Source organism: Mizuhopecten yessoensis, unplaced genomic scaffold (genome assembly GCF_002113885.1).
Source record: "Mizuhopecten yessoensis strain PY_sf001 unplaced genomic scaffold, ASM211388v2 scaffold7325, whole genome shotgun sequence".
NCBI classification, from domain to species: Eukaryota; Metazoa; Mollusca; class Bivalvia; order Pectinida; family Pectinidae; genus Mizuhopecten; species Mizuhopecten yessoensis.
This window is the reverse complement of record NW_018406991.1, coordinates 279,326-301,441: the sequence shown is the minus strand read 5'-3', so window position 1 is coordinate 301,441 and position 22,116 is coordinate 279,326.

Genomic DNA, 22,116 nt, shown 5'->3' with positions numbered 1-22,116 from the left:
TTGGGGTGGATATCTCAACCCTTTCAAAGTTATGACCCAGGGGTTAAGTCTGCAAGGGTGGGGCAGACCCTGGGGTCAATTCTAATATCATGACTGCATTCGTCTCTTTATGCCATGCAACAATTGTATATATAGTTTTGGGGTGGGGATCTTAACCATTTCGAAGTGATGACCCAGGGGTTAAGTATCCAATGGTGGGGTAGTCCCAAAGGCCATCCTGGAAGCATATGTGCATTCATCTCTTTATATTCAGCAATTGTATATTAATGGTTATAGGGTGGGGATCTCAACTGTTTCCAAGCTGGTACTAAGATTTGTTTGTTTGTTTGATTTTGTTTAACGTCCTATTAACAGCTAAGGTCATTTAAGGACGGCCTCCCCTGTGTGCAAGATGCATGCGTGTAGTGTATGCGTGTGTATTTTGGGAGGCTGCGATATGTTCGTGTTTATCTCCTTGTGATAGCGCGGAACTGATACCGACTTTATAGTGCTACCTCACTGAAACATACTGCTGAAGACACCCAGCAGGACGCCTCACCCGGTCACATTATACTGACAACGGGCGAACCAGGCGTACCACTCCTAATTTGCTGAGCGTTAAGCAGGAGAAGAAACTACCATTGTTAAAGACTTTGGTATTAAGAAACTAGGTCCCCAGGGGTTCGGTCAGACCCCAGGGTCTATTCTAATATCATGACTGCATTTGTCATTTATCATTTGCCCATCATTTGTATACATAGTTTTGGGTTGGGGATCTCAACCGTTTTAAAGTTATGGCCCAGGGACTATGTCTCCACGGGTGGGGCCAGACCCTAAAGCCATCCTGGAAGCAATTGTGCATTCTTCTCTTTTTACTCAGCAATTGTATATATGGTTATATGCCTCCCATAAATGCTTCCGACCAAATATGATCGATATCCATGGCATAGTTCTACAGAAGGAGTCGTTTATAGCAATATAGCCAAATCGCCCCGTTTTGGCCCCACCATCAGCCCCCTTGTGGTCAGTCCCACCAGTTGTACAATTTTGAATCTCCACCACCTAGGGATGCTTCCAGTCAAATATGGTTGATATCCATCTCTTAGTTCCAGAGAAGAAGTCACTTAAAGCAATAAAGCCAAATTGCCCCCTTTTAGCCCCTCCCCTTAGCCCCCTGTTGGGTCAGCCCCACCATTTGTACAATTTTGAACTCCCACCACCTAGGGATGCTTCCAGTCAAATTTAGTGAAATTCCAATCAGTGGTTAAGAAGAAGAAGTCGTTCAAAGAAATTGTTGATAGACGGACGAACGACGGACGCCACGGTATGGCATAAGCTCATCTTGGTACTTCGGACCAGGTGAGCTAATATAATAAATTAACAGTAGTGGGAAACCATGCATGGAGAAAAGAGACATTGTACTCCCTTTTTTTCATTTATTTTATTATTCATATTAATAATAATTATTTATACAATTTATCACAAACTCTCATAAATTTTCTTGGAATATATTTGAATTATATTTCTCAATGCGACTTCACCAGCGTAAGTGTTATTTCCCTTACAACTGATTGGATAATAGTTTGACACAGCGCGAATTCTTGTCAAACAGCAGCTGCCGCTGTGTCATGCTATTAAATTGTTACATTTTCATAAATGAATACACCAGAAATAGCATGCTGTGTTACAGGAAATGTTTGATAAGCATATACACAGTTCACATACCGTCTCGTCTCAGAGCCATGTCGTGCGTGGTAGCTACCGTTATCAACCTAAGCACGATATGTCATATTACGTTCCCGTTTGAAACATCAAAATAGAGGTTATACTTATATCACTAATACGGTTTATAAGTATATATATATTTACTTCTTCCTTGTACTTACAAAATATAAAAAGCTAGACCGTATAGACAGGGTCAATGCTTGACAGTCTTCACATGTGCTTTCACGAATCAGTCACGAAAACAAACACTCCTCAGACCTCAATCCGAGTTGCTAAACCGCTCAAACCCAGTGCACGAATTTCACCACCACAACACTCGTAGAATGCACCGGAGATAAACATTTTGTTTTCAGCAATTATTTAAAGTATGCATTATTATTTGGAGAAGAGTATCAGAAGACTTTATGTAACAGGTGAATGTCAGAGATTCTACTTTCTTTTTACGATAAGCATGCAAAACTGAATTATGCGCACGCGCCCCGAACGGAAGTGGGTCCGTCATTTCGTACTCTAAACAGAATAAATAAGCCGCTCGGCTCTCGCCAAGAGCGGCTTGAAAATAACAAACGACACTTTGTTTTAAATTTATCATAAATAATTGTATTAATTGTATTTTCTTTTTATTAAATTACTTCCATTGTTGACGGGCTGCAAAAACAAAACCAATGCATCAATTGCACCGAGTTGTATCAAATACATTCTTTATCGACGGTTCATTATTAGCCCGTTCAATAATATAAAATTTGACTTAGGTGGTTGGTCACTAAGGACAAAGCTGTCACCCGACACTGTTTTTAGTATACCTAATATTTCTGTTGAATTTACTCAAAAATATCTTTGTTTCACTTGATGTGAATAAAACAGTAGGATTAGATGACATAAGTTCAAGGCACCTTAGATTAGCTGGAACCAAGGTTGCTCCGTAGCTTACCTACATAATAAACATGAGCATCATAAGTGGTAAATTTCTAACAAACTGGAAGCTCGCTAAAGTCATGCCATTACACAACAGTGGTAAGGAGTTGTCCAATTATAGGCATGTTTCTGTTTTACCTGTTATTTCCAAAATATTGGAAAGGCAGGTACACAGCACTTTTAATAATTATCTCAATACATTTACTCAAGATCTCAATCAGGTTTCTGGCAAAATCATTCAAGTGAAACCGCCCTTTTAAATATTGTTAATAACTGAGTACAGGAAAATTTCATGGAAATACATAAACGGTGTAGTCTAACTAGTTTTTAGAAATAATTTTGACCTAGTTAACTATACTGTATTAATTGAAAATGGTTCAATAAGATGTCACTGCCGTATCTTGGTTCAAATCTTATTTAAGTGATAGATTTCCTAAAGTAGGGACCTTTGTATACCTATCACTTAAATAAGATTTGAACCAAGATACAGCAGTGACATCGTATTGATACATTTTCAATTAATACAGTATAGTTAACTAGGTCAAAATTCTTCCTAAAATCTAGGAAGACTAGGAAGACTACTTCCTCTGCCATCTGCTCTTCATATTGCATATAAACTCAAATGAGGTTAAATAACAAATATATTATGTAGTTCTTCAGACCATATACGGTGCCATTTTACTGTAATATGCATATTGGTGTATATTTTGATATCCAATTTTTGACTTTGTATCTTGTATTGTATATGAAGATTTATAAAGATGAAGTTGAAACCCAAATTTTATATTGATTTTTTCAAAAACTGAACAAAAGAGGGTGATTTTCAGTCAGGAGCCAGTTTTCAACATATGTATAGGGTCACCATATAAACCTTGTTGTTAATAACACAATGATGACGGAATACTGCCAACGACTTTATCATAATAAAGAGCAGGCAACAGGCTTTCGTTTTCCAAACTTTTATTATGATCACTTTTAATTTGTAGGTCTGGGGACATTATTATTAATTAACAATAAAATTTTCAAATATTGAGACAAATTTCGACTTAAAACAGTGTATAACTTTTTAAAAAGAAATCTCAGCCTGTCTTACTTTGTACAGCCTGAAAGACCACTTTTTAAAGATCACATTGGTATATACACACATGGAGGTCATTAGGTACTTAGCAGGTAATTAGTGGTCAAGTGTGTCCTGGGGGTACAGTTTAGTGGAGGTCTGCCTCAAAGTATTAAAGGGAGCATACAGGGCACTGACATCTATAATTGAAACTACTTTTGCATGATTGTCACTCAAACAATGTTACAAAACATTGAAATATGAAAATTATTTCCTTTGGGATAAATTCTCATTCAATTTTTGAATAAAGTTTCAGATTTTACATCTATTTTTAATGAACAACTATAACTAATTGCTAAAAAACTCAAAAACTATGAAGTTTTGAAAGTTGATACTTCATAAATATGAAGTTGAAATATATCTGTACAAAATTAGGGAAAAGATATCTCAATAGTTAAGTTTGTTTAGAAATGACAATAACTTTAATGAGCTTTGGCACCCCTCACTTTCTCCACAAAATGAGGTCCAAACCAGGAGCGGTGTGACGCATGAACATAATTGGTATAAAATCATATTTCTTTTTCAACTAAGAGCAACAAATGCAAATAAATTATTTGCAAAGATACAGATGTTTGATTACCATTCAAAATTAAACATGACTTATGCTGAATTTGACTTTTTATCATCAAAATGTGTCATTCAGGAGGGATTTTGTCTTGGATGTAATCAAATATTGGCACCTGCCCCTGTATCATTGCAAAATTTCATTTACCTGTGCTCAAAAAAAGCATACCAACATATTCAAACTTTTCGTTAACACTGATCAAAGATGAAAAGGTAGTCTTCTAGATGATTTCAATGAAATATTGTATAATACCAACACGTGTCATGTCGCGACAAGTACAATTAAGATATATTGGGTAGGGGTTACCAATGTATGCAAATTTGTTCAAACTTGGTATTATAATTGATTTAAATTGTCACTATACATTACCAGAAAGCTACATTACATATATATCACATGTTTTTAACCATGCTACGTATTTTGAGGCTTGTATATCTGTTAATAGGGTACATGATCTTGAAATTTACCAGAAATTTTGACATTTTCAAGTACTGACCTTGTATTTATCAGCCCAGTTTTCTCAAAACATGCCTAAATTTTCTCTATAATGAATTGTTTAACACAATGCCTCAACATGTACTGTAGGATATTATAAAACGATGATTACAATACCTAAATTTCATTTAAATGTGAAGAAATACAAGGTAAACTTGCTGATTTTTGGAAAAATATATCATTTGAATACCATGCAAAGCAGATTATTTTTAAAAATGGCTCTAATATATAAAAAAGAACTTGAAATTAATTTTACCGTACATAGTAGGAATGTGAAACAAACATCTATATCAGTAAACTTGGTCAAAAACATGCCTTGTGGGACCGGGAAAGAGGTCGTGCCGAGTGAAATCTGCATCGAAATGGGCCATTTTGGGGTATAGGTTACTAAAAACAACTTGTAAACAAGTTAAAAATCATTACACCTACTTGAAATGTCATCTACACACAGGTAAAATACATACAATCACACAGGACCAGTAAACAAATAACCCTATCTCTATTTTTAGACACTAGAGTGATTTTCTACCTCCGAAAGGCGTGTTCTATGCAGGCCTCAGACCACAATTAATTCTTAAATATGTTATGCCAAAGGAAAAATATATACATGTATTAAAATATTTTAAAACTTTGCACAGGGTCTGGTTCCGATTTCATATTGTAGATCTATTCAAACAGAACGTACAGTGAACTGGAAAGTACCTCATGACCGGCATTTAAGAAAGATAATTTTATTTGAATGTCACTACCCTGCATGTTTAGGGGAAAATACCAAAAATCACAAACTATCAATGCGCAAGCCTCAGTACTCATTGTGTCCTGCCGCCAATACAAACTTGGAAACTGTGTCAAACAAAATTTAATCACTAAGATGGATATTGTTGAACAATTCTAGGTAAAAAAAAAACACTACATATTTGTCATAGATCAGACAGGAAAAATTATTTAGCAACCTTCCTGAAATGTCCTTATGCACTACATTTGTGTACAACGACCCGGAAGTGTTATTGTGGTCTGAGGCCTGTATTAGATTCGCTATGGAAGGTTTAAACTTTGAAACAATGTAACGTTTGGATTTGCTTTGCACACATAAACGCACGCATACTTAAACAATACACATGGAGGCGCGTCCTTAGCTGACCTTAGCTGTGAATAGGACGTTAAACAAAATAAACCTAAACCAAATCAAACCCAATTATCCAACCTCAAAAAGCAAACCATTTTCTCCCAGACAGTAAACAAGTGTTTCAATTATGTTAGCGGTTTATTCTTAAAGTCGTCTTAGCATCAACAGACATGTATGAGTTAAAAATGTGCCAACATTATTAGCCTATGATGACATGCAATGGCATATACCAAGCCTATTTTTCCTGAACTTGTATGCGAGTTTTTGCCGCAAGAAACGTTCATTTTAAAATCAGAATAGTCTTGCTAAAGAAGTAGAACACAAGATATTCCTCGCAAGTTAATCGAAAACATATCTACAGTTTTTGGATCGCACAACGTTACACGATGTGCGGTGTGCGCACGATGTGTGCACGATGTACGAACGATAAAAAATTGGGCGATCATATCTTGCGCATATTTGTGTGCACGATGGACGAACCTTGATTTTTACGTATGTTTCTATATTTTACATTCACCTATAAACTTATCTTTATATCTATGCTTTCTTAAATTTAGAAATTGTGTTTTTTGTATCTTTTAAACGACCTTAATCGACACCTGTGAAATCGTCTACATGTACCTGGACGGTAGTTTCCCCCCGCTCGGGGCGCTTACGTATTTCGTCGGGTAGGGCCAGGGGTGTGAAAACACAGGTGAAGTGGAGCTATCAGCTCTATGTGTCAGGTACAGGCCAGGTCAAACCCGGTAACTCATCAAATTGTTATTTACATATTCTGTTACCTTGGCGCGAAACTCATTCTTGACAGTCTAACGGTCACTGTAATACTGTGTTACACGCATTGTAAAACTGTACATAATCTTCATTACTGTGATTAATTATAGTACATAAATAATACATACAGTTTTCATTATTGCATACGAGCTTTCCGTAGTTTTTTCATTCCGTAATATTGATCTACAAATTGTACCAAATCGCACAGTTGTGCGGAGAGAAGCGCACAACTGGGCGAACGATTGTTAAATCGTACAGTTGTGCGCACCATGTGTGGACGATATGCGGACGGTGTTTGAACGATGTATGCATGGTGTGCGCACGCTATTTTTGGTGCGTTGTGCGGTCACACAACTGTAAAATGCAAATCCCTTTGTAGGCGTTAAATATAAATACTTATATGATATTGTACAATATATCTTTGGAAAATCTAACACAACGACAGCGCTATGTACTTTTGAAAGGAAGCTTTCTCTTTAGAGTACATTGTGCGTCTTCGTATTGTCGTCTGAAATAGCTGCATTAAGATTGATTGTATACGTATCGATTTAAAAGCCAGCCGAATTGACTATTACAGATTCAATAATGAAACATTCCAGAGTATCCAAGAGTGCAAATACAAAGAACACGACTGTATTGTAATGGAATCGTGTCGAAGTGATATTGTTTTGCGACATACATCACCAATCGTATACGTTACGTCTGAAGTTTTCCCAAGGCAGACATATTTGGTACATGTACACTAAGTTTGTTATTGTTAGTTTGGTGAGGCCTAGAGAGTTCAAATTGTAGATGAACATCCGACCTGTCAATAAACAGGATGTTGTTTTAGGTTCTTTGTAGCTTCAGAATGATTTTCGTAAGGGGATCTGCTGCCCTGTTGCACCATGTCCTTTTTTGTTTGGTATCTCCCTTTGGCAATCGTTTTCATATGACTTAAGCTGTTAAGAGGACTATAAAATCAAACAAATCAATTAAACACTACTATAGTGCTGACCAAAACGAGAATTAGCTTACGTTGGTGACACAGTTATGCGACTAGCCGTTGAATTTGATGAGCCCGTTTTTGAAGTAACAACCCAATCCCCACTCCAATTGTATTATTTATTGTCCTTACAAAGATCTTGTCAAGTTAATTGCCAATCATAAATCTGACGGATAGTTCAACATAACTAGCAAGTGTTAATGCTGCAGGTCCAGTTGTCTCTATAATAAAGATAACTAGTCAGCGATGACAAGGTACCTGTCCTGTTTTTATTGCAGAAATTGGTCTGATTTTGAATTACACTTGTGGGAACGCACAACGTTAAACGATGTGCTTTGTGCAAACGATACAAATCTGGACGATTATTGCTTGCGCACATATGTATTGGCTTCTATTTACTTCATAAACATGACAAATATGATAGTCATACATATCCTAGGAAGAATGACAAATATGCGAGATAGTATGAGGGGGGGGGGGGGGGGGGGGGGTACGTATTATATAGCCATCAAAAAAGTACACGGAAAAAGTTAATGAGAAATGAGGAAGTACAAGATAGTTATCCAAGCAAACAAAACGTATCTCGGGAAGAGGCTGTTCTGATATACATGTACGAGGTTGGGTAGGAATACCTATACATGCCTCAGATCCGCGATATTACAAGAAGGCAATCACACCAACATACCCTGTCTCCTGCATACACACGCGCAACCACGAATACACTTCACACATGGAGGCACGTCCTTAAGTGACCTTAGCTGTTAATAGGACGTTAAACAAAATTAAACAAAACAAAACCATATACATGCATGATACTTTCTTTTTTTGATATCGGGAGTTAACAGCTAAGAATATTAAAGGACGTGTCTCAATGTGTATATCAGAGGCAAGGTTTGCTAGTGTGATTGCCTCTATTGTTTAACATCCTATCAACATATATGGTCATTTAAGGACGGCCTCCCCTGTGTGCAAGATGCATGCGTGTGTATTATGGGAGTCTGCGATATGTTCCTATTTGTCTCCTTGTGATAGCACAAACTTGATGTCTACTTTATAGTGCTACCTCACTGACACATATTGCCGAAGACACCCCAGCAGGACGCCCCACCCGGTCACATGATACTGAAAACGGGCGAACCAGTCTTCCCACTCCTAAATTGCTGAGCGTTAAGCACGAGTAGAAACTAGCATTTTTACAGACTCTGGTAAGTCTCGCCCAGTGGACAGAATCCAAAGCCTTCCTCACAGGGGCGAAGGCTTAACTGAAGGCCATATCCCATATATTCTAATGGGTGCAGCACTTTTTTTGTCGCTTTTGTTTAGTGAAGTAGCGGACACAAACGCAGCAGCTTTTTACCAACAACCAAAAGATATTAAACTGCCTTATTGTGATTCTCTAATAGCTTCCATTGACAAATTAAATGGTCCGAAAAACAATAAGATATTTGTAATTCAATCGAATGTAGTTTCATGTGCAACAACTTGAGGAGACCGCCGAGAGGAAGCTGTCCTCTGGCGAGCGCACATAACCTATATGTCACGCATAGCTACATTTTACGGAAATATTTTTTTACAGTGTTTAACGTCCTTTCAACAGACAAGGATATTTATGGACGTGCCTCTGTGTGTTGTCTATGCATGCATGTGTGTATGTGTTCTGGAAACGGGGAGTTTTCGTTTATTTGCATCCTTATGAAAGCACGGATCTGATGCCGACTGTATAGTGCTATCTCAATGAAATACCGTGCTGAAGTCACCCAGCACTGCATTCCGCCCGATTACATTATACTAACACAACGGATGAACTAGCCTTCCAATCAGTATTTTATCCAAAGTATACACAGCTTTCCGAACGAAATGAGCAATTGGTCCCGTCTTTTCGAATACGACTTCAAAAACTACTGAAACATTCGGATTTAGGCCTATCATTATTCGGAATTGATATAATACCAGATATTCAACCATGAACAATAAATTCGACTACCTGAAGTAAATTTAGAATCACACAATAATGACAAATCTCGCACTCTCCCGGTTCAATACAAGTTTCAGTGGCATGTATTGTTGGAAACGTATCTTTTCCTGTCGATTACCAAATAATGCATCTATTTTTACAGCTGAAGCTTCTGCCGTTGGTCTGTCTTTGGATGAAACTGAAAATAATGAAATTAACAAAACAGTAAATATTGTCGCATTGTCGATAGACCGTGAAATAATTCAAAAAAGCAAATGGAAAATTCTCTGAGAAATAGCTTTTTAAAACTTTTCATCTCCAAACTTCAGATGGCTGTCTGTCGGCCATTTTGTTTTTCGATCCGTCCAGAATTCGATATGCGGAACAAGGGACTATGGGAAGACCTTCATTCAAAATTTGTTATATATCCCTCGAGTACTTTGAGAGAAAAAAAATATCAACCATAATTCAAAATGGCTTCCTGTCGGCCATCTTGTTTTTCATGTCGAAAGTTTCTATATGTGTTATTCGATAAAGACGTTGGGAAAAGTTAATGTAAAATCTGGTTCTGTAGTATATCTGATATTTTCTGCAAAATAGCGTTTACACAATTAAAGATGGTCACCTACCGGGCATATTTGTTTCCCAAATTGGTTCCACAAGCGAAAGTAGGGATCATCGGAGCACCTTCAAGTGAATCTCGAGAGAAGGATTCCTCCATTGTTTGGTGAAATAGCGCTTGTAATCATTACTTTTCACTGTTTACAATGGCAACCTGTTGGTCATCCGAATCAGTCCCAAAATCAAAATATGCATAACTAATAAACTGCGGGAACCTGATATTCCGCGTTGGACAATTCAACCCCATGTGGAACTATGCTTGCATGAAAAACGAAAAATAAAGAAAATACTTTATACAGGTAGATATCTATTTGAGAATACATATCGCAGCTTCTGTCACGTCAACTGATAGTACCAAGGATGGGAGAAAGGTCGCACCGGCTTGCGTTGATGTTGAATGAACTTCGTCCTACATGCTTCCTGATAGTGTATCTATATTTACAGCTCTCCGACTTGCAGGGGGCTGGGGGTGGGCATCATTTAACGCGACTTAAAGGGACATCACGTGAAGTGCCATATTGTTTTAATGAATGCATGTGTTGTAAGCACTTTCACTTTTGTTACCTTGCTATCCCTATATCCATAGCTCGTTCCAATTGTCCAGTTCGACCATTTGAATTGTTCGGGAAAGCCCTGTTAAACTAGCACCAATAACCTCACGTGACGGTTTCTAAACGAGGCAGTTAACATATGTGGTCTGACCGAGATGTAAAGTTTCCAAAGGGGCCCCCAGTGAGGGGCCCTTCAGGCAACTGCAACTTTTTATTGCACTATGAAACCAAAGAATAAGGTTTTCTAAGTCCTAGTTGAAACTTATTGAATCCCCTTAGCAGTATTTTTAAATCCTCAGAAGTTAATTTCACACATGCCAATTTTCAAAATATAAATGAAGAAATATTTGTTGGCATCTTGGTATTATTTATGGACACCTGGAAATATCTATTACCGGAATGTGACCGGTACAAATGGGTACGGGACCAACCACCTTCCCTGAACCATTGGACAAATCTTTCTGTTAAAAGAAATATTCAAGAGACGAATATCCTTTTTTAAATGTTTTCATAAAGTGTATATATGCATTGAGTATTAAGAAAAAAGAGAAATGTTTGTGATTTTTTTCATTACAACTCGATGTCTTTGTCCACTTTTTCTAGACCATGCATTATATCATACGTTATGTCTGGGTAATCTGGGCAAGTAGGAATTTACTGAGGCATAAACACAATCTGGTATATAAAGACCAAAGGGGTTTAAGAGCCAGTAGACTCCGCCTTACCAAAACATACGAATTTTTCACCCTGATAATATTGTATTACTCTTTTACTGCAAAATTATAAGTGACTTTGTAAGTTTGAGTTGTACTTGACTGCTACCAAAATAGGCCCTTTCGGACACCTTTTCGGCAATATTTCGGACAATACACAACCATCTTTGTAGTTAGCACTCATACGTTAACAATTAGTAAGTCATACATAGTATTCATCACACGCAATAAACATTTCTTGCAAAACCAGTACGTATATTATTCCCCTTATTGGTTTTACTCCGTTTCTCATTCTTCCGCGACTTCTCATTCCGCCGAAAAAGGATCCGACACTTTTCTCAAAAACTACCTAACAGAGATTAATGAAACTTTTAAACAAGTGTTCGTCAGGGTCAGGGTGTGTGCAAATGACCTTTCATTTTCCAATCGGTTAACAAAGATGGCCACCACGGCCTCTGATTGATCGAAATGTAATATTGCTCGATTTTGCTCAGATTTGGTATGAAGGTGTATTTTTGCATCTTGAGACAATGGGGGCAGTTTGAGGGAACTTCTGTTATGGTCCCCCATTACAATTAGTACTTATTATTATTATTATTAAATGGTTAACAGCCCATCAACACATGATAGGCCATTTGGCCCAACAAATGGTCGAATAAAACAAATGAAAAATAGGAAACGGGTTGAAATACTTGATTATTATATGTTGTCAATACTTTACAGAGATTAAAGCATACTTGTATTTGAACCCTTTTTAGTATAAGTAGGTACGTAAGTGTTTCATCCTGAACCGTCATTTTGATATATTTAAATCTTGTATGTGAATAAATCAATTGTTTACTTCAGCAAAATAATTAAATCATACCATTTTACTGAACACGAGAATATAATAAATTATGTAATTAGAATAGTGCACGAATCTTAGTTGACCCCGAGTACCGACAGAGGAGAGAACAGAAAACGCCGTTGTCGTACTGTACAACATCACAACAGTTATCCCTTGGAGGGCCCCATAGGAAAATCAAACTAACCAGTCACTTATACCTTTCTTTCGCATACACTCCTATATATAGAAAGAAACGCAAAGTAAACTCTCTCCGATACATGTCCAATAACATACAGTGTAACAAAATAAGTTCATCTGTGTTCCAACTTAGGCAAAGGTACTAGCAACTAGCAATGTTTATATATACATCATTTCTGTCGATTCAATTTCAGTTTTATACCAGCTATCCGGAAGAGTAAATTGACCTTTGAATACTTCTCAATGCTTTCGCAACGTTATCCTTGCGATATCTTTTGATATTTCGGCAACTTTTCGTTTCGTAGCTGACGCGGTAGCGGTATTCACTCATAACACTTCCAACGGCCAGTCATTTTGTTTACAATAAAATTGCGTGTTATGTGCATGCGTTAGTAGCTCTGATGCAGGAAAATTCTTACATAGCACGTTGGTCAGACAGGTAGAAATACCGATGATTATCTTTATTTATTCATTTTATGAATATAAATCAGCAAAATCCTATCGTTATTTTCTATAAGGAGACTCACTTGATATGTTTATGTAGTATTTGAAGAAAAAAATACTAAAAAAACCTTCACCGTGAAGCCCTTTTAAGTATATGAAGCGGGATACAGCAGGCATATTTCCCCATTAAACCTGCAGGGGGTGCATTGAAACTATGATGAGATATTTGCATACTCCATCATTTTTTTGCACATTGCCTATTGGTTCGTTTCGTTTTGATAAAAAATAGCAGAGCAATACTGCTATAACGCCTTGATATGCAGTCCCTTTAGGGCTTTACTTGTTTCTGCGGTTTTGACCAGGACAATGTATTGTCAAACAAACATATTGTACTACAAAAACAACATATTATATCATAGAAGTTGCTCAGGTATGAATAGACACGGTGTATTGCATCATAAATAACACTAATCAGCTGTTGATTATGTCATATGATTGCGATTCACGTGCGTTAGTTCCGACATATGAATGCCAATCTCTTTACATTGGAACAAACAACATCCGGTGATAAGACAAACGTGTCCGAGTTAAATGCCGCTGAGTAATCACTAAGCGAGCAGGCGTCATGAAACACTGGTTAATACAATGGCGATTGTAGGGACAGCTTGGAAAATGTCGAAATCAATTATACTGATAACTAGATTTGTAATTCTTTTTAAACTTCTTTCGTGAACCGATTTAAATTCTTGGACAAGGTAGAATCCAATGGACATTTTCGCTATAATAACATGCGGAATGAATTCATGATCTACAATCTACAGCGATTTGTCTTGACGATGGAATCCATTTTGCCGAAACAAGGAAGCTAAAATGTCAAAACACGTATTATCAATGATCCCTAAGAAAACAATCCTTGCAAGATATAGCGTAAACAATATTCGTATCTGCACACATTAACTATTATAATGGAATAGAGTTGATGTACACCTACGCTATTGTTTTCTGTCGAGAGTATTTGTACCTGTACATAAAAATAAATCATTTCCGTGTACCATGTGATATTTCATCAATACAGAAAACGTATAAATTGAATGTTTGTTAATTTTGTGTCCCTACAACATTTTATGCCATATATTTATATGTCTCACTCCACGCGGCTACTAAAAAATTTACACCAACACAAATGCACTATTTGCCGCTAGCTCGCTGAATGGACTTAGGGCGGTGGGCGTTTAATTAAGCATCGAACTGTTTTTGTATGGTATGTATTTATGATCTATTTGAATGACACAGCTTTGCAAGCAAACAAGAGTTGGGACTCGCTGGCAACGCGGAGAAACCGTGTGAGGAGATGAAAGTTTGCCATCTACGAAAACTGCTGTGATATTTCTTGTTGGTGTTGTCTATTGTATTTACAGCCTTGTCAACTGTAAATGTAACCTGTCGTGTGTGATTTTGACTGCATTAAGCCATGTGTGGCAGTGTCCTTTCACAGTATTGTTAAGAAAACAGTTAAGTGCCAAGTAAGCTCGAACGAATTCAAATTACGGTATACTTACCTCCGGTCGAGGTCATTGTAACAGTTACTAAAATAGATTAATCACTTCATTGAATAGATAAATTACTTAACACTTGCTTGTTAACGTTCTACCGACTCCATTTTCAGTGGGATTTCAAGATAAACATGCACAACAAAAGACCAAGGGAAACTTGCATATCAAGTAGGGGAAATATCCTTTCAGCTCTTTTAGAGAACTAACTATATTAAACTTTAACTGTCAAAATCCAAGGTGGCCGCCTAACGGCCATTTTCACCCCTGCAGGTGGGAGATCGGGAAAAGATCTAATTTTATCCACTACATGTATCATAGGAGGCAACTAATGCTGGAACTCCCTGCAGAATTAGGGATTTGCTTTGGTGTCCTCTATTTTGGGACACAAAAACTACCATAATAAATCTACTGCGCCCATTGCAATATTTGAGATCTTTATCTTTCTCTCTACTTCTAACTTCCTTTATTTCCTTACGCCTTACTTGGAAATACCTCACTTTTGGCTTGAATGTTGAGCGTTCAAGTGAGGAAGGCAATGCGTTCTGTCTCCAGGCCGGGATATACCCAAGTCCTAAAATAATAATAATAATATACAAAATTTATATAGCGCCCTATATAATTTGTAAAATTACTCTAAGGCGCTTTACAACATATGGATAATAGTAATGGTTATAATTGTGAAAACAAACAACAATTGCTTGCAATCACTTTCATACATTTAACAAGCAATGTGCACATAATTGAACAAATAAAAGGGTGGTATTTACATGACGTCTTTGCAAAGATTATAAAATGCAGACGTGAAGAGGTGAGTTTTTATATCCCTCTTGAACTTTGCCAGGGTATTTGACCTCCTAATAGCAGATGGTAAGCTATTCCACAACGTATCCGAAACCCTCCCAAAGCATCTGTTTCAGTAGGTCACAGTACGAGATTTTGGGACACACAACAAAGATTCTGACTCCGACCGCAGTGATCTTGACGGCTGATACAGGTAACAAGCTCCTGTAGGTAATGAAGAGCTGTTCTATTCAGTGCCTTGTATGTATATACCAGAATTTTGTACTGCGACCTGTATCTTACAGGTAACCAGTGCAACGAATAAAGCGCAGGTGTGATGTGCTCTCTCTTTCGAGTACGAGTAACTAGCCGTACTGCAGTGTTCTGGACCCTCTGCAGACAACTAGTTAGTTTGTCAGATATACCACAGAGCAGGGCGTTACCATAATCCAACCGAGAGGTAACAAGTGAATGGTTGTTGTTATTCCCTGCTTAACGTTTAGCATTTACGGGAGCATTTACGGGAATGGCAACAACTGGTTCCCCGTTGTCAGTATAATGTGACCGAGCGGAATGCATTGCTGGGTGCCTTCGGCATAGTATTTCAGTGAAATAGCACTATAAAGTCGGCATCAGGTCTGCGCTATCACAAGGAGGCAAGCACACCAACGAACCCTGTCTCCTGCATACACCCACGCACGCATGCATACACTACAAACATGGATGCACGTCCTTAAATGAATTTGCTGTTATACGTGTAATAGGGCGTTAAACAAAAAATAAACCAAACTAAACTAAAATCGGCAATTTTGTTTATGAGACAGTCTCAAATGGAAATAGGCATAACTAAGGACCAAGGGGAATCTACTGAAGAAATTTGTGAAAGTTCTCTCTAGTCCTTACTCAGAAATAGCGATAACAAGAATTGTTTAAGGACGAGCGAAGGGCGATTGGAATAGCCTACCTTCTGATGATAAAAGGCTGAGATTAGGATTTGCTTGGTTGTGTATCTCTATATGATAACGTAGGATTGAATGACCATACAAAGACAGAACTTTGTGTATAGGCTGCAATAATTGCCACAAAGAATCGTATTGATTTGGATATGGTCAGTTCGAGATAAATGTCAACTTTCACTTCTATTATAAATAGATTGTTTGCGTAGTCACGCTTTTCAGGATAAGTTAAAGGGTCATTCAATGTAGCGTATTGGGATGAAGGTTGCTTACTGGATGAGAGGAAGCCTATTGAGTCGGGGCCTAGTCCGCCAAAGATTCAAGTTTCCTTTATCTAAAATACGATTTTACCTTGTAATGCCTCGCCGGATGATGTACTTAAAACTGAATGACCATCCAAAGTTAAAATAAAAATTGAGTAGCCAATTGAATTTTGGCGGTCTCCGCTACAGTTCTATGTCCTGTTGCTTATAATAACATTTTGTTTATCTGAATTATTTCAAAATTCAGTATGTGAGTAGCCTAGCCCTAGCTGACGCAAATAATTGGTTTTGCCTTGGTGCACCTAAAATCATGGTCACAATTGGTAGAATATAATTCTGCCCGTGCACAAGTTGGAAACTAATAATCATACTAATTCAGAATCTGCCTATCAAATCCACAGATTGAGTAGGAAGTTCTTAAAGAATAAATGTACAACAAATTTTACACATTTTGTACGAGTTTTCCTGCCTTTTTCGAATGCAAATCTTCACTTGAAGTTTGGGTTGGAATAGCTGTCCCGTCTGGTCTCCGTCAACATAAAGTTATTATACAACACAGACGTAGTTTTTTCTTTTAAGTTTTCTTTTTTTTAATACAATAATGCATCAAATTGGTTTAAGTATGTCAGTTTGGCATATAGGATATAATGTAAGAACGATACGACGGATTCAAATGCAAACCAAACAGAGATTACATTAAATATCGACTTCCTGTAAAAAGATTGGTTTTATAGCCTTATAAAATCACTGCTCATTATTTTATTTTTTTGCTACGTTGTATCGATTTCCTTACAAGTGCAATATCCTATTCAATTTTGGTTTATTGCTACCATGAATCTCAATTTGTTAACGCTGTTTTATCGTTTGTAATGCTTTTATTACAAATTTACGGGGAAGCACACAGAAATATGATCAGATAATTGTAACAGAGGTTCTACATTTTGTGGATATAACGAACTCGAATATCAAGCTATGCTATGTATTGTAAGCGTTGGTACGTGTCCTGTAACGATAAATAAAGATGGTTAACACAGTAAACGTCAGTTTCCAATCCAATGATGTATTAGAAATAGAACTGCTGCGAATACAAAAAAAATGTGTTTCTAAATTTAAAAAAACCAACAGTTTATATGTTGGTATCTATACCCTGTTGCTGACAACATGAAAAACGATCATGAACTCTGTTTTGTTTTTGTATTGTTTAACGCCCTATGGGACAATGGGAGTCATTAAGGGCCAAACAATACTGTAAAAAAACACTCAGAAAAATGAACACATCAAACCAAAACTTAATAGCTTAAAATATATAAAAGTTTAAGAAATACATCAACCGCAAACGTGTAAATGATCATATATTCACATAAACTGTATCAAACATTCTTTTTATAGACAATACATCATAAAATCTGTCACGTATTTGTTTGAACAATAAGAGGCTGGTCTTACGTAGAAAGCGAACTCATTGTTTTCATGAAGTTCGCCTGCTACCGCCATGAACTTGTCCGAGTAAATTCACAGTAAACTTTACGTCGGATTCCTCTGCAACCTTACTTGAAAATTGTCTATATGTGTAAGTCACCCTTTAATAATCCAGCTGTGTATCCAATGCCTTTCACGGCCTCTCATTGGTAGAAACTACAAGATAGATCTCCATGAAACATAAAGAGTATTGGTAGACATAGGCATCTACAAAAGAAACCTTTTCCTTACATATTTTCATCCAAGATGGGAACCACGGTCTCTGAATCGTCAAGATAAAGATATTAACAAACTATCAAAATAAGTACGTAAATAAGAGTAGGTGTTTACGTCAGTACGAACAGCTAAGATGGTAACATCATTATCGACCGAGGAAACGTTTTTGAAATAACTGCCTCCTCTACACGTAGAACTTGTTTTCATACAAACCGTCCTATCGGAAGTCCTTGGTTATTATTAATACATGGCTGTTCCAATAGGCACAGAGAGCCATGCGAGTTTTTGCTTGATGACGTTTGTTCGTATTGTCTTGTTCTAAGGTGTTCCTGCAGTACACCTTAGCTGTAAGGAAACAATGGAATATTTGGTCAGGTATTGCATCAAGAACGATCACTCTTCTCAACAATCTCTTGAAAGCCTATCCAAATTATTTGCAGATGACACCTCTTTATTATGTTCGGAAGAATCTCCTCAGGTTATTGAAACTAAAATTAACAGTGACTTAGTTAAGATCCAAAATTGGGCAGATAAATGGTTAGTTAAATTCAATCCTGTAAAAACGAAAGCATTACTTATTTCAAATATAGAACTTGATTATGTTATAGATATTAATTTTAATAATGTAAGTGTTGACTTCGTGGATAATCATAGACACCTCAGAGTAGTTCTGGATACAAATTGTAAATGGAGTAACCACATTAAAAATATGCGAAAAAGTTTCAATACAGGTAAGTGTACTGCGCAAACTAAAATATATATTAAATAGACTAACTCTTAATAAAATATACAGATCCTATATTCTTCCATTACTAGAATACGGTTGCGAGGTATGGGATGGGTGTACTCTCGGTGATGCAGACAAACTAGAAAAACTTGAGTCTGCACGGATAATCATGGGTTTACCCTCTTATTCTAGCAGAACATATTTATACTCTGAAAGTGGATTCGAACCCTTATCTCAGAGAAGATCTAGGAGAAAACTACAAAATTTACAATAATTTCACGCCAACCTATTTTACTTCTCTACTGTCTCCTCTTGTCAGAAAATTCACAATTCAACCTCCGTAATGCCGATAATTATTCTCTTCCTAGTTTCCGACTTCAACTTTCAAACTCATCCTTTTTCCCTTCTACAATCCGACTTTGGAACCAATTAGACCTAGACCTAGACATAAGACACAGAGTTTCACATGCAGCGTTTAAGAATTCTCTCCTAAATCTTCAAAATTTACATGTTCCAAAATATTATCTGATTGGTGATAGAAAACTTAACATTTTACATACCAGATTAAGAAACAGAGCTAGTACCTTAAATAATTATCTATTCCATGCAAATCTAATAAATTTCCGACCCCCCCCCCCCCCCCCCCCCCCACCCCCCCCCCCCCACCACACACACACACACACACACACACACACACAGACACAGACACACATACCTCCACTTCTTTTTACAGAAATTGTACGAACTTGGTATTAATATTATCTATGTTTGTTAATTTATTAGTCGAAAATCATTTTTATCTTAAATGTTGAAGAGTCGTGTTTCTTGTCTTCCCCGATACAAACGACACTAGTGAAACGAAAATACCAGAAGGAATCGAATTTACAAGGAAAAGGCAACAGAGGCACGGGAAGTGATACACATTCGAAAAGCAGAGTGTTTTGAATAGTGGACATTGTTACTAGTGCCGTCTGTGTCGGAGAAGATCGCTACCACGATTTCAAATTAAATATCTTCAAGCTATGACATCCCCCCCCCCTTCTCTCTCTCTCTCATCCCCCAATTTATACGGTTTCGTGTTAAAACATATACACTTAATGTTTACTTATGTTTCTATATTCTAGCAACATCTATAAACTTATCGTTCTGTCTGTACATTCTTATATTTAGAAATTGTGTTTTCTGTGTTTTTAAACAAATTTAATCGACACATGTAAAATTACAACACAATCCCGTATACAGGTAAACATAACCACTTTGTACATGTACCTGTACCGTAGTTTTCTTCCCCCCTGGGGCACTTACGTCACTCGTCGGGTAAGGCCGGGGGTGTGAAAATCCAGGTGAAGGGGAGCTATAGGCAAACTAATGCAAATAACAAATATTATTCATTACGGTCAAGCGGTATCGCATATCAGCTCTGTGTGTCAGGCACTGGTCAGGTAAAACTCCGGACACTCATAAAATTGTTATTTACCTGTTCTGTTACCTTGGAGCCAAACCCATTCTTGACAGCCTAACGGTCGCTGTAATACTGTGTAACACGAATTGTGAAATTGTATAATCTTGATTATTGTGATGAGAAATTACTGCTATATACACAGTGTACATTATCGCATACGAGCCTTCCGTAATTTTTATCTACGAATGATACCAAATCGCACAGTTGTGCGGAGAGAAGCGCACAACGGCGAACGATTGCTAAATCGCACATTTGTGCGCACCATGTTTGGACGATGTGCGGACGGTGTGTGAGCGATGTATGCACGGTGAGCGCACGCTATTAGTGGTGCGTTGTGCGGTCCCACAACTGTATATATATATTCATTATGTTATAGGGAAAGGGCTTTACATAAATTGGACAACTTGTGCCCAATCCCTTTTGTATATTAGATGCAAATAAAAATACGTTTAAATCAAATCAACAATCTACCCTAAAATCAGCCAAGCGTGACGATGTCATTGTGTGACTGTGTGAAAGCGCTTCTTTAGTCCAAATCACGCGGCGTGATCAAGCCAAGCCGGAGTTTTTCAAATAAATAATCTCAACGGATACTCCAAGTTCAGCCACATTAATTTTCCACGTTGGCATTTTGATTTCGCCATTGACTGAGATGCCACGCTTAACGCAAATTCAGTGGGGTAGAGCAATTGCGATGTTGATGGATTGTCATAGCCAAACTACTGTCACACGGCAGTTTGGTGTTGGCCCGTGTACAATTAACCGTCTCTATACACGTTTCCGTGCTACTGGGTAAGTTTCCGATCGTCCCAGGAGGGGTCGTCCACGTGTAACGACCGCACGGCAGGACAAGGCGATTCGATTGTCGCAATTGCGCAACAGATTCAAGACTGTTGTAGAGACTGCGTCGTATACCTTAGGTACTCATGGCAGATCCATTAGACCTCAAACTGCCAGGAACGGCTTGCGAATAGGTTTGGGATGCGTCGATGGAGGCGTGTATCGCTCAGACGGAGGAAAAAGGGTATATCGCAGACGCGGTGAGCGTTTCGCCGACGCATGCGTGGTTGAACGCGATATATTCGGTGGGGCTTCTGTAATGGTTTGGGAAGGCATCTCCCATGGAGTAAAATCCCCCTTAGTGGTCCTGGATCAAAACCTCAATGCCGTTCGATACAGAGACCAGATCCTCCAACCACATGTCCTTCTCAGACGTCATAACCTAATTTTCCAGCAAGACAATGATCGACCGCATGTTGCCAGAGTCTGTTGTGATTTTCTCATGGCAAACAATGTTCAGCCTCTGGAATGGCCCCCATATAGCCCTGACATGTCTTCCATTGAGCATCTGTGGGATGAGCTGGACAGGCGTATTAGGAAACGTAAAAAAAAAAAACTATTAGCGCCCAGTTGATCGCAGCATTAACACAAGAATAGAACAACAATCCCTTAAGGCGAATAAATGTTCTCATGAATTCAATGCATAGGGGAATCCATACAGGGATTCGTGCAAAAGGTGCCCACACCAGGCACTGAAGTGTCATTTTGTTTTTCGCGGGTATCCCACTTTGAGTAACTACTGATGACACGAGTGACATCACACAGACTTTTCCTCTATAGTAATGTAAAGAGGAGACTTGTCCCTTCATATTGATATACATTTTTGTACAAATTTTGCATAATTTAATTGCT